Here is an 11,885-nt window from a genome sequence, read left to right as displayed (position 1 = left end):
CCATATGAGATTATAACATTTAAATTACCAGCTGATTTACATAGAGAAAATGCATAAAAACTCACTATTATGAACTTTGAAAATGTTTTATCTTTATTGTTAAATATTATTAATTTAACATATAATAACTAGTTCTAAGATTATTATATAGTTAATATACTAAATTTATCTACACTTTTATAACCTTTATATAATCAAACAAAACTTCTGAAAACAATCTAACCAAATCATTTGATGGAACCTTGTATTATTTGATGTGTTTTTATTTGAGGTTTTGTTGTATTTCTTTTGTGATGGGTTTTGGAGAATTTAATGTGAAGTTTTATTTTGAGATGGATTTTATGTGAACTATTTAGCTGGAGAAACTAGGATGTGCACTAGAGGGGTCTTTTAAGATTTCTTTTATGATGGTTATTTGATTAGATGTCAGGATGTACTTTATGATTCAAAATTTAGGCTTATTTTTTATTTGGTGAACCTATATGATGACTTGGGTTTTGAGAACCAAGTTATTTTTGGGTTGCCTATTAAGGAACTAAGTTCTATCATTATGGGTGTTGTGGTATGGGATACAACTATGGTTTATGTGCTTAGGGGAGGTTGTCTAGTACATGTCTTTGGGAATGGCTTGCAATAGGGGTCTGGGACCCAAAGTGGTCAGTACCAGGGTAATCTATTGTAATTTGTGTAACAAGTGATAACATAGTAATTAAAATATCTTTTCTAGCCCTTTCCTTGAGATACAATAAAAAGATAAGTTAGAGATGTTTGCCTCGCCCATGCCTTGATTGCTTATATAGGCTAAGTATGGGAATGGTATGATACCTAGTGAGAGGTTGATTGGTTTTTATCATCTTTATGAGAGAGAATTATGGTTCCACCTATGTCACATTGAGGGTCTAGGATCTAATGAGAGACTAGTCTAGGGTAACTAAAGTAGTTTGACCATTTGATGACACTCCCTAGTATGTAGCCTGAGTCTCCTCCATAGATTTTGTATTTGCCTCTAGTGGTGTAGTTTTTGGTGTTGTACTTATTGTTGGATATATTTATTGTTAATGTTTACTTTCATGGATGTTGATTGAATGTATTTATTGTTGGTGTTTACTTTCATTGACAGTGATTGGTGATTCATGGTGATTGTACTTTTGACATGTGTCTTTTTACTTGAGGTGGATATCTTTTGTGGAATTTATCTCATGATTTTGGTACTCGATATATACTTGGTATATGTATGTTCACTTGGTATGTGGTGTTGGTATTGGATGAGTGTTATTTCAACTTTGGTTATCTTTTCTTCTTGAGTAGTTTGTGTTACCCTTGAGGTAGATTTGGCTATTAGGGTTCCTTTCCTAGGAATGTTTTATAGTTTGATTACTTGTATGTGGATCGATCATTATCTTTTCTACACGTTGGGAGTGAAAGCCTGACTAGGTAACCATGCAGTCAGGACATAGTGACTTCTTACCATCCCTCAGAATTATAGATGTTGGATTGTCAATGATGTAGTTGTACCTTTATCATTATTTTCCTTATCTTGGAGACATCTATTCAGTTGATGTAGTTATATGTTATCATGTATCTTGTATTTTGATGTACTTGTATCTAATCTTGCATACCCTACGACATGTGTAGTGGATGCTATCCATTACATGTATGAGTTGTATTCATGCATTTTCTTATGAGATTAATATTTTATATTTTTATGATTATGGACATTTTACTTAAGACTTAAACAATTAATAAGAAATCTTAAACGTGACTCAACATGAAGAAACTCTTGAGGGATGAAATCTATATTGTAATTGCATGTGTAAATGTTGTGTTTGTGTATATTTCTTTTGCATTGTTACTTTGATGTTGTATAAACTTTAGAAAAAAAAATTTCAATAAACTTTGTAACATATTAGGTTTATTTCTTTTGGGTTCCCAAGTGGGGCGTTACAATTGGAGGCAAAAATCTAGAGAGTTGTGACTTAGAGAAGGAGATAAAAATACCTCTTATTTGCATGCCTCTACAAAGTACAGAATAATATAGAATATACTCTACATAGGATAAAATAAAATATAGGGTTGCACATTCAATTTTTCCAATTGTTGATAACATTAATAGAAATGTTATAATGGATGTGGAGGGCATTCAATCAAAAGCTATAAGGTTTTTTCAAAATTTGATGACCGCTCCCTCTCCATATTTGGAATCATAGAGTTGGGTGGAAGAGATTTTTCAGCAATACCATGTTTATTATCAAAATACTAAAATAAGATATTAATGGTTCCCTTTATGATTCATGAATTGTATAAGGTTGTATTATCACTTCTGCCTGATAAAGCCTTAGGGTCGGATGTATTTACAACATTATTTTTCTACAAATGTTGGGATGTTATAAGTGGGGATTTTCTTGCAAAAATTGAAGAATCCAAAACGAAAAAGGCTATGCTAAGACATCTCAATACAACAAATATTGCTAGTTCCATCCCCTATGACATTTATAGATTTTCATCCCATTTTATTATGTAACATAGTCTATAAAACTTTCACAAAACCCATATACACAAGGCTTAAAAAGTTCATTCCTCATATTGTATCTACATAACAAGGAGGTTTTTTGTTAGGAAGAGAAACAATGGAAGGCGCGATAATTTCCCATATGACTCTACACTCTATTCATTCTAACATTTTGCTTGTTTTTATGATTAAATGTGAATGATGAAAGTGTATGATTGAGTGTGTTGGTAGTTTTTATTTAAGGTATTATGCAAATATGGTTTCTCGAATGAATGTTGTGGTTGGATTAAGACTTGCATATCTAGGGCATGGCTTTTAGTTATTATTAATGGGGTATCTATAGGATTTTTTTAGTCTTCATAGGGGGTCAAGTACGGTGATCTACTATCCCCTTTTCTCTTTATTATTATGGCTGAAGCTTTAAGTAGAGATATACACTTTAAGCATAGTCTTGGTCTCTAGAAGGGAGTATAGATTAGAGACACTTCTATCTTGACTACATATTCTTTATTTGTGGATGGTACATTGCTATTTGGGGAAGCTTCCATTTTAGAGGAAAGACACATTAAGGATACCTTGGAATCATAAATTTCTATTTTGGGGGAAAAAGTTAATGCACAAAAATTGAAGTTATTCCTATTTAATATAGATTAAGGGATTTCTAGTAGGATTGTTAACACTCTAGGCATTCCAGTTGAGTATTTTACATCATCATATTTGGGGCTTCCCCTTTTCACAAGAGCTAATAAAGTTTTTTAGTGGATAGCTATAATTGAAAGAATAATGAGTAGAATATTAGGTGGGAAAGCAAGATGGTTGTCACTAGTAGGCATGATTCTTCTAGTAACGGTGGTTTTAGCTACTGTTTATAACTATTATATTTTGATTCTTAAGGCCTCACCTTCAATTGTTAGCTAAATTGAAAGGTTGATTAAGGATTTTTTGTGAAAAGGTAACATGTCAAAAGAGAGAAAAAAATCATTAGTTTCTCTTCAAGAGATGACACAAACCAAGGCAATTGGGGGAGTTGGTGTTCATAATTTGCACCTAAGAAATAAAGCTTTTGGAGTAAACTAATATGGAAGATGTAAGTAATACCATACAAGATATGGTGTAGGATTATGCAGCAAAAATATCTAGATAATATGGATTCCAAAAGAATGTTCACCACTCTAAACCCACTTATAGAATCATCTTTCTGGAATTTCATGCTGCATTCTAGAGATTTAGTACAACAAAATATATCATGGGAATTGCATAGAGGTAAAGAAAATATATTTTTCAGAAGATTTGCACCAGGTATTTCCCCCTTTGAACAATTTGTATCAGGATGTAGTCTTAGTTAATGTGTGTTCCTCCAAATGGGGTATCAAACTCATTAACTGTGTGGACTTTGTAGAAGTATACATGATGAAAGTGTATTAGAAAGATCCTTATGAGCTACCTCTTTCTGAGATTCACAAGATGACTCTAGGGGAGATATTTAAGGAGAGAGATATTTATATGTATGATTGAGGTGATGCACTAGTGTGGGTTTCGATGAGCAAAGGACATTATTCAATCAAAGAAGGATATAAAGTTTTGCAACAAATTCACAATACAAAACCTACTTCTTGGGCCTATAATTTTTGTTGGAATAAATTTGTTCTTCCAAAAGCTGGATATTTTGCTTGGATTTCCTTGAAGAATAGGATCCTCACCAATGATAGACTCAATAAGCTTTCTATTGTTCTACCTTTCAGTTGTATTTTTTGCAATGAAGTCACCAAAATTACTAATCATATGTTGTTAAACTGCCATTTGCTATGTTTGATCATATTTTATTCTTAATAAATTGAACTGTTGTATGCCCTTGTCGATAACATTGTGGGATCTATTCCAATCATGGCCTATCCTATATTCATCTTCCCTATTTAGCTACATATGGAAGTATATCCTTTCTAGTATCATATGGGCTCTTTGGTGGGAGATAAACAAATGTATTTTTTGAAAGGAAAGTACTCAAGCTAGTATAGTGGCAATAGGTATTGAAAATTCAGTAGTAGAAGTAGTCAATGCCAATTTAATGAATGCCAAATGGTACTTCTTCTTTTCCATTTGGGATGGTTAGATTTTGAAACAATGGAATGGGCTCTTAATCCCTTTTGGATCAATCCTATAATGGAATATTGTTATTTCTAAGGATAGAAAAAAAATTTTAAAAAGTTACCACCGACTCATGATTTTGTCAAAATCAGTTTTAATGGTGTGGTATTTCTAGAGGTAATCTGGGTTTGCATGTGTTATTAAACTATCTTCTACTCCTCAAGGGACTAACAATTTTGTTGAAGCTACCACTCTATTACATGGGCTTTAATTAGAAAAGAGAGGGGTTTTTACAAGGGTGCACATTTTAAGGTGACTCTATGGCAATAATAGATGCATGCATTAATAAGTCTTTGCACAAATGGAAAGTAGCATATTTTTTACACCGAATATGGCAATTAATAGAGTCCTTTCAAAATTTTCACATTTCTCCCTATATGTGAAGGTAACCAAGTTGTATATTTGCTAGCAAATTGGGGGTGTGATGGACTGTATTTTGAGCCTTTAAATCCTAAGGAGTTCATAGTTACTCATATTCAGTTAGATGGATTAATTATTAAAGTTTACTAAACATCTAGATGAAGCTAATAATGGAGTTAATGTGGCTTGAAGTTGGGTAGACATTTTCATCATTCAGAAGCCACTAGATTATTAATCATTTTCTGATTCCCCATTATGGTTTCAATATATTTTCTCTATCATGTGGTAATTACTATAGGAACAGTGTGTATTATTTATTGTCAATGTGAATCTTTTCATGAACCTTGGTGATACATTTTCTGCTTGAATATGCAAGAGTGGCTAGAAGTGGTGCAGGGTGAAGTCGCTTATAAAGAAGCATTGCCATACCTTGAATTGGAATAGTTTTTAATCATGCATTGTTCTAGTTGGTTAGAGGCTATGATAAACATTGTTGGTGAAGAAAATTTTCCCCAACATGGGGGCAATGTAGGCAATGCAAATTAATGATAGAATTTTAAATATTGTTGGGGCTATTACTCAGTTGATTGGTCATTTTTTTGAGCCTACTAATTCATATCATAGGGAATTTCAGCTAACAACTTGTAGCTACAGACTCTCCATTATTTCCATATCCCATATATGCAGATTCTCCATGACTAATTCTTCAATGCATCATATTGATAATGATCATAGAGCTTGGGAAGCCCTCTACCATAAAGTCTTCATAGTAGAGTAGGTTGTTATATCACCTCCCAATGCTTGGAAAGCATATTATGTAGAAAAAGTTGTTGTATTTGATGTAAATAAGGAATGGTATCTTGTATGCCAATCAAAATCATTGTGGGGATCAGTAGTCTCTTACTTGATGCTGACTATGTTGAGTGTATACTTCAAATTGTAGTTTTCATAGGGTATGAAAAAGTGTTGTAGGGGTGAGAAATTAGATTCAAGTGGATTCAACATCATGATTCCCAGCTCCATGATATTTAGTCAAGGGTGTTTGAGGGTATCACAAGGGTAACTTTTAAAGAATTTTTCACTACAACCATAGATCATATTTTAGCTACTAATATATTTGAGTCTCACAATGGGTAATGGTTCATGAGTCATCATAATAACTCACCTATGGTGGTGGTTGGCATTGTTGACCCCATGGTGCTTGTATGAAAAAGTTGTCTATGCACTTCATCTCAGCTATGGTATGTTGGGGTAAGACTCTTTGTGGTAATATTTTGCATTTTGTGAAAATTATTGGGATGGGATGATGGGAAGGGGTTGCATTTGGAATTGTTGTATTTCACATGGTTTTAATGCTTCTTAATAAAATTCGTATTTTGAGGGTTGATTGGTATAAGGCTTGCCATATTCTTCTCATTTTTAAGTATCATGTATTTTTTTCTTATCTAGGTAGTCTTATAGCCTTTCTCTTTATTACCCCAACGAGGAAACAATATTTTCATGCTAGTTCTTTCCTTGTTGAGTTATCGAACTAGATATTTCTATTAATAAAATATCTAATGGCTACGTCTATTTTTTATTGTAAAAGTAAATAGTAAAAAAATCATAATAAAATGAATCCATATTATTATTAGTATTTTTTGTATGCCACATACTATTGCAATCACATTTTCTTAACACGTTATTAATATGTTTTATCTAGACTAGTTAAAATCAAGTATATTTTAATTCTTTTTCTAATTTTTCCCGAAGTGTACATGTGAAATATAGATGTAATATACATCTAATTTATAGCATTGAAATATGTTAATCATTGTATAATTTAATTATGTTAAATCTAAACATAAATATTAAATATGAAATCATTCTTTAAAATAAAATTTAACTTTGTAGTATTAAAATTTGTAATGATATTGTGTTAAATTTAATTATTTAATTATTAGTTTCTAATAATATCATTCCTACTCTACCTAATTAAATATATGTTAATTTAGTACTATAATTATAATCAACAAAATATGTTTCTCTATAATTATTACCCTAAAATATTTTGTTCTAATATAACTCATTAGACTTGATGAGCGTATAAAATGTCATTTCTATATCCATTTATTATAAAACTTTACCCCATGGTTTTAATATATTTCCAAGCCATTTCCATACATTAACTTGATTTATGAAGTATTAACTATGATAAATGATTTATTGATTAACATTTGTATGTGTAGCTAGTTAATGCTAGATTATGATGATTTATTATGATAAGTGGTTATTATTGAAATATAATTATCTTGAGGTGATTAACATGTTGTTTATGAGGTATTTGAGTTGCTCATGCAGCTAGGAAGAAGGAGAAGCAAATTGACACTTGTCAATAACTAGTAATTCCAGGAAATGAAGAAAAAGTCAAAAGTTAGTTTCAAAAAAAAAGGCATATCTCACCAAATTCTAAATGAAATGAAGAATTGCCTACAGATTTGGAAAGATGAAAAAAAGGAGTACAAACCCTTTTAAGTGTTTGAGTTGGTTCATAATAGTTAATGAGCACTGCAGATCAAAAGTTGACTGAGGAAAAGGTGGCACGTTTTCAAGGAGCATAAAACCACTTTCAATTAAATGATCATAACTTCCACATTGTTAAAAGAAATTTAGCTTATCAAAATGATCTAAAAAGAGAAAAAGGAGGAGCACAATGTGTTAAAAGGGTTTAGTATAATTCAAAATAATAAAAGAGAACCATGTGCTTGAGTGGGTTGTTGAAAAGGTGGAACAGAAAATCAGCACACTTAGTCATTGGTTTTGTAATAAGTCTCTTCCTTGTTTAAAGGAATGATGAGACACTTGTTAGATGTTTGTTAGAGATTAAATAATTTTATATATTCAAAATTGTAATCAAGCATTTGATATGCAGACATATATGAAAAGTTGTAGTTTGTAGTATACAGTTCCTGCAACTACTACTGTGCAGTTTCATGCAGACATTACTGTGTGTTTAGATTTATTTCTAGCATTCTTATACTTCATATTTTGCAATGATAGAATAAATTAGAGAGTTTCATGGTGCATATACTTTTCAGAATTGTTTCAAGTATACGTCCTTCGGTTGACAATTTAAATGAACCTTCTCTATTAGAAAGATAACTGCTCATTTTGGATATCCAATCCATGAGTTATGTTTGGATAACTGCAGAACTAAGGAAAAATTTTGCTAGTACGTCGCACTTACCTTTTTCTTAAAATTTTTAACAATTAACAATTTGAATTATCCTTAATTTGAACATAGACAATTATTTTCGTATTATGAATTTTTCATACTCCTTCAAAAATATGAAATGTATCATATTTAATTTTATACTAATCTTGAGGCCCATTCTCTATTAAACAACTTCATATTGAGGGTCAACAACCATTAGACTACCCTAGATCAATGGCTCATAGTGTATATCAGGTTGAAGGGGAAATAATACTCAAAATTCCTAAATTGCTTCCACAATTGTGACATGTATCAAGTGTCACTAATCACTAATGATGATGACGTATAACAAATGACATACAAAATGTAAAAGGGACACAACATCTACATGAATTATAGTATACAAACAAGATGGCATGTCAATTTGAATCATTGTTCAATCAACATAGACCAATGACTTGAGATGTATTTTAGGTTGATATAGGGAATGGTCAAAAAAAAATTCAAATACCCCCAAAAAGATGACATGAAACATAGATGTGCTTGTAGAAAGAAGTCTTCAAAAAGTAACAATAAAATTTAATGTTGAATACGTTGCACATTACTTAGTACAACTTTTAGTCTTGTAGACAGTTGTACTTGGTAACATAAATTAATATCGAGTACGTCACATATTTCTACAAATTGTGGTTAGTAACAAAAACTAAAATTTTTCTGTTGTGTACATTATAAAGTTGTGTTTTCATTGTTCAATCTAAGTATTTTAGTTCTATCTATTAAAAGTATTGGAGATTCATAAAGTGGTTACAATTTATGGCTTCTAGGTTGAGGAATGCAATGCAAGCTCTCAGCTCTTTGCTCACTCTTGGTCTTTTAACTCTAAAATTGAGTTTCTAGGTTAAATCTTAAATACCATTGTGTGCCTTTTTAATTTTTCAATTCTCACCACATGCTTTACTATAACGTAGATTGTAGAATATAGGGTTTAACTTTGAATCACACGTGTAAGCCTAAATTATTACATTCTAGCTAACTTGCTAAGTAAAATAATAGAATTACTTTCAATTTTAAATGAATTCAACTACACAATGGCAAAAAAAAAAAAAAAAGGTTTAATGTTTAATTACACCTTAAAATTGTAATTTGTGACTATGCATACACTAGTAGAGTTCACCTCTTTTTTTGATGAAAATTGGTTGAATTTTCTTCTGAGATTGGTCAAAACTTCAACAATTGGTCTTGTCAGTATTTTTCCCATAAAAAAATTGACTAGTACATACTTCAGTCAAAATTTCTACATAGGGCCAAAAATGGCATCAATAATTGAGCCAAACACCAATGCTTGTAGGTAAAAATTTGTATAAACCTAAGGTTGAACTTTTCACAAGCATGAGAAACCCATGCGACTTGGATGTCAAACCCATTACAACTGTTTATCAACATGTTCATCAAATTTTTGATGAACAATAGAAAAACTTTCCACAAGCATGAGAAACCCATGCGACCAAGATGCCAAACCCATGATGACTATCTGATCAACATGTTTATCAAAGTTTCAATGAATTTGCATTGTGTAAATTAATGAAATTGGGCCCACCCTCATCAGTGTGAGGCATGCCCAATATTCTTCTGTCATTAGATGTATCTATTCTCAAAGCTGGGAAGGATGGGACAAGTTGTGCACAAAGAGTATGTTTCTTTGTCCACACATCCATGACAAAGAGAATACAACCATCCAGGAAAAAGAAATTGTATGATTGAATAAATAGGGAATGAAGAGTAAAGATTGATTGTTGCTAACAATATGTGTATGTAGGACCAAAATGATGGTGTCACGATATTGCCTTGGTATGTAGTGGCATGATGGTCTAATGAATGTTAAGGTTTACACTTGCAATAAGAATAAAGTTGTAAATATGACCTTAAACTATCATATATTCTATAGGTTGTATGAGATAAATGGGTCCAAATAGTTGTTAACTTGATGGTATGATGGATGAATCAATATGAATCTAGTAATTTTTATGGTATTACATGATGTTGTACATTAGCTACACAAGATAATGGGGCATGGGACTGAACATCTCCTTTTCTAGCCCTAAAGAGAAATAACTACACTAAGTTTTGATGAATCATTTAATGATCATAGCGGAACACACTGACTATTATATATTGTCCTTATGTAAAAATTATATATCACTTTTCCCATAAATTGGATTATGAGTAGAGAAAAAAAAATTATGGATCTAAGTCAATGAATTCCACAACTAGATTATATTCATTACAACCATAGCTAACTAGAGATATAGAGATATTGATTGCATGGCTATAATGGTTTCCATTACAAATGCCAATATAAAGACCTTGAAAATATATTGTTGGAGACTATGGGAAAGTGGGAAAATTGACTTTGGGGAAGTCCCATAGCCCAAAAAAATATTAATGGTGTTGTTGATACTAAATTCGTAATGAAAAAAGGGTTCACAAATATTAGAATTGACATTCAAGATTATGATTATTCAAGAATAACAAAAGAGTGTTGAATGGTGAGTGCACCTTGAGAAAATTACACAAAGGAGGTGCCTAAACAATCTTTAAAAAGTGATGTGATGACCAATTGGTTCAAGAAACTTTGAATCTTATTGCAAATGTCAACTACACCCCTTGTTGCAAGATCTTAGTTGTTGGGTTGTGGTTGTTGTAATGATCTCATCAACAAGCTCTCTCTCTCTCTCTCTCTCTCTCTCTCTCTCTCTCTCTCTCTCTCTCTCTCTCTCTCTCTCTCAATAGTCTTTATCATTTCTCAACTTAGGAAACCCTTCATATTTAGACCTCTCACTCATTCATCATTTTTGCTCCTTTTTTTCTAGGAAATAAGAAGGAGTCCTTCTCTTTTGTTCCAACATGTGCCAAATACATGTCCACCACTTCTATTTTCACAGTTAATTATACATTGATATCACCACAACTAGGAAATCACACTTATCAAGGAAAAATCAGAATGAATAAATGAATGGGAATAATACACTAACTTCTCTAAAATATTTTAAATGTGGATTTTTCCCAACCCCACCCTTGATTTTTTTGATCCAAATTTTTTTAACCATTATAATAAAATGTGCATTTTAATTACCTATCCATTATATTGTGCCTATTTTTCATGTTGGCTTAGAAAAACATGGTGTGGCCTAATGAAACAAAAACTAGAAATCCATCTCATAATATTGAGAAATCTGTCTATTTAGATATGGTTTATATAGGATTGTCTAATATTTCATGGAGTCTCCTAACTTGTTAAGAATGAGGTGTAAATGTTTTATTTTTCATAGGGTATAACTTGCGATCTTTTTTTCAAGAGTCCAAAATTAAAAATGTAAAGAATTGCATGAAATATACATAATTATACATTTGATATAAGAAATTAGAGCAACTGAATTACAAGTAAATTGCGGAATTTGAGATTGTAAACTCTTCCTTAGATCCATATAAAGTGAAGTCTGAATATTCAAATAGTCATTGTTCCCAGATTCTTCTACTCAGATAAATAACTTATCTCAATAATCATCTAAATTCTTCTTAAGAATAAGATAGGCTGATGATATGGACTAGAAAATATTAAGAGTGTGGAAATACATTTGCATAAATCTAAGTAACACAATTAGCTGTCAAGATGAAAAA

The 11,885-nt window shown here is 31.4% G+C and overlaps 1 pseudogene; it reads left to right on the top strand.

Annotated features, from left to right (window-relative positions):
• The first annotated feature begins 5,708 nt into the window (after positions 1-5,708).
• LOC149551054 (F-box protein SKIP8 pseudogene) lies at positions 5,709-6,223 on the top strand (annotated as a pseudogene).
• Positions 6,224-11,885: the final 5,662 nt, after the last annotated feature.

Source organism: Cupressus sempervirens, chromosome 6 (assembly GCF_028749045.1).
Source record: "Cupressus sempervirens isolate cs-2001-9-10 chromosome 6, ASM2874904v1, whole genome shotgun sequence".
NCBI classification, from domain to species: Eukaryota; Viridiplantae; Streptophyta; class Pinopsida; order Cupressales; family Cupressaceae; genus Cupressus; species Cupressus sempervirens.
The sequence above is the reverse complement of the archived record's forward strand: the minus strand, read 5'-3'. Positions and strand labels throughout refer to the sequence as shown.